We start from the raw sequence: 2,651 nt of genomic DNA, 5'->3' as shown, positions 1-2,651 counted from the left end.
AAAATTATAATAGTGCTATGATTTACTTTTATATTTTAAAAATCCTAATTAAGTTACCTAATAATTTCCCTTGTCTCAAGTCATTTTACTTTAAGTCTATTTGAAGACCAGGTTTAAAAGGTGGAAGAATTCTCTAACATTGAAGTTCTCCCTACGACCCCTGCTAGCCCTTTCCCCTGAAAGACATCTATTTACCCCAGCAAAATAAGGGAAAGTAGATGGATGAAATGGTAATTCTTTGCTACTACTTAGGAGATAGGTGAAAAACTAGAAGCACTTCAGCAAGTTGAAGATGAAAACAGTCCATAAAGCTGACTTGATTGTGGTGACTTGCCTTTCGATTTTATGGTCTCAGATGGGCATAATGAGACAAATTAAGAGGTAATTAGGAACCTAAACTAATAGTCTCAGATAGTGATTGATTTAAATGCCCTTAATAATAAAATAAAAGTTAGAAATATATGTTGGGACCCCATAGAAAAAAAAATGAATAGGCCATTATTTTCGATAGCCCAAGGATCACTGATATATAGAAGAGAAAATTCAAAAAGGCTAAGTGAATTTTATGAATTCAAATAGTTAATTCGTAGAAGAATTCGTGTTAGACTCAAATCTCCTAATTTGGCAACAGTAATTCTTGAATCATTATATTTCAAAGCAGAATCTAATGTTATTAAATTAACAAAAGCTACCCTCCGAGAAATGCATTTGCTTTGAATAAGCCTAAAAAGAAAAACCTTACCCAAGGACACCCATTTGTATGTAAGTATCCATGAGCAGAAAAAGTTGCTTTAGTCCCCAAGGAAATCAGGAAAGGGGATGAAACTGAGCATTTTCTGAGTCCACCTGCGAATTTCTCTTTTCCTTCTGTTAGTAGCTAGCCTGTCACAGATAGGTTGCAGCACTGGCATTGCAAGAGCTGCACTCCTTTTGGAAGCACATGAACTTTCCTGTCAAGGTTCGTCAGTGACTTTTTGTAACCACATCTGGTCCGGCCTATGTGTTTAATTTAGTGTTGAGATTCTTCAGGCTGCTCGTCTTTCAAGCTACTATTAACATTGTACAGGGACTAAAAATCTTGATGTTTATTCATTAGCACTATTTTTTTCCAATACATGGGCAGAATGTTTTGTTTACCTGTTAGCTCTTTAGGTACGGAACAGCATAAGGTGGGATCGAAGAAAATTTAGCTTGCTTTGGATGAAGCATAGTGTTTTGAAACTGACAGATACAGTTGAAAACATCGAATAGGAAGAAGATTGTCTTAAAAGAATGACAGTGGTCTAAATAAAACACAAATTGGCTCATTCTACTGACATACAGACATACCTGGGAGATGTTGTGGGCATGGTCCCAGGTTCCAGACCACTGCAATAAAGCAAACATTGCAATAAAGTGTGCCACACAAGTTTTTTGGTTTCCTAGTGTGTCTAAAAGTTATTTTTATACTGTACTGTAGGCTATCAAGTATACAATGGCATTATATCTAAAAAGTGTACATACCTTGATGAAAAATACTTTATTGGTAGAAAATGTTAAAGATCATCTGCGTCTTAGTGAGTGGTAATCTTTTTGCTGGTGAAGGTACTTGCCTCGATGTTGAGAGCTGCTGACTGGTCAGGGTGGTGGTTGCTGAAGGTCGGAGTAGCTGTGGCAATTTCTTAAAATAAGACGACAGTGAAATTTGCTGCATCAAACGACTCTTTCAGTCACAAAAGATTTTTTTGTAGCATGTGATGCTGTTTGATAGTATTTTATCCACAGTAGAGCTTCTTTCAAAATTGAAGTCACTTCTCCAAGCCCTGCTGCTGCTTTATCAACTATACCTATATAATATTCTAAATCCTTTGTTGTCCTTTTAATGTTTGTAGCACCTTCACCAGAGTAGATGATCATCCATAAGAAACAACTCCTCATCCATTCACGTTTGATCAGGAGATTGAAGCAATTCAGTCACACTTTTGGGCTCCACTTCTAATTCTAGTTCTCTTGCTATTTCCACCACATCTGCAGTTACTTCCTCCACTGAAGGCTTGAATCCTTCAAAGTCATTCATGAGGGTTGGAGTCCACTTCTTCCAAACTGCTGTTAATGTGGATATTTGACCTCCTCCCATGAATCACAAATATTCTTAACAGCATCTAGAGTGGTGAATCTTTTTCAGAAGGAATTCAATTTATTTTGTCCAAATACATCAGATGGATCACTATCTATTTCTTAAATAATAAAACTTAAAATTCAAAATTACTCCTTGATCCATGGGCTAAAGAATAGATTTGTTAGCAGGCATGAAAACATTAATCTCCTTGTACCTCTCCATCAGGGCTCTTGGGTGACTAGATGCTGTAATGAGCAGTGATATTTTGAAAAGAATATCTTTTTCTGAACAGTAGTTCTCATCAATAGGCTGAAAATATTCAGTAAACTATGCTGTAAACATATATACTGTCTTCTAGGCTTTTTTTTTTTATTCCCATTATAGAGCACAGGTAGAGTGGATATAACATAACTCTTAAGGGCCTAGGTAGGATTTTTGGAATGGTAAATGAACATTGGCTTCAACTTAAAGTCACCAGCTACATTACCTCCTAACAAGAGAGTCAGCCTGTCCTCTGAAGCTTTGAAGCCAGACAATGACTTTTCTTCTCTAG

The sequence above is a fragment of the Propithecus coquereli genome, unplaced genomic scaffold (genome assembly GCF_000956105.1).
Source record: "Propithecus coquereli isolate 6110/MARCELLA unplaced genomic scaffold, Pcoq_1.0 Scaffold2, whole genome shotgun sequence".
Taxonomy (NCBI): Eukaryota; Metazoa; Chordata; class Mammalia; order Primates; family Indriidae; genus Propithecus; species Propithecus coquereli.
The sequence above is the reverse complement of the archived record's forward strand: the minus strand, read 5'-3'. Positions refer to the sequence as shown.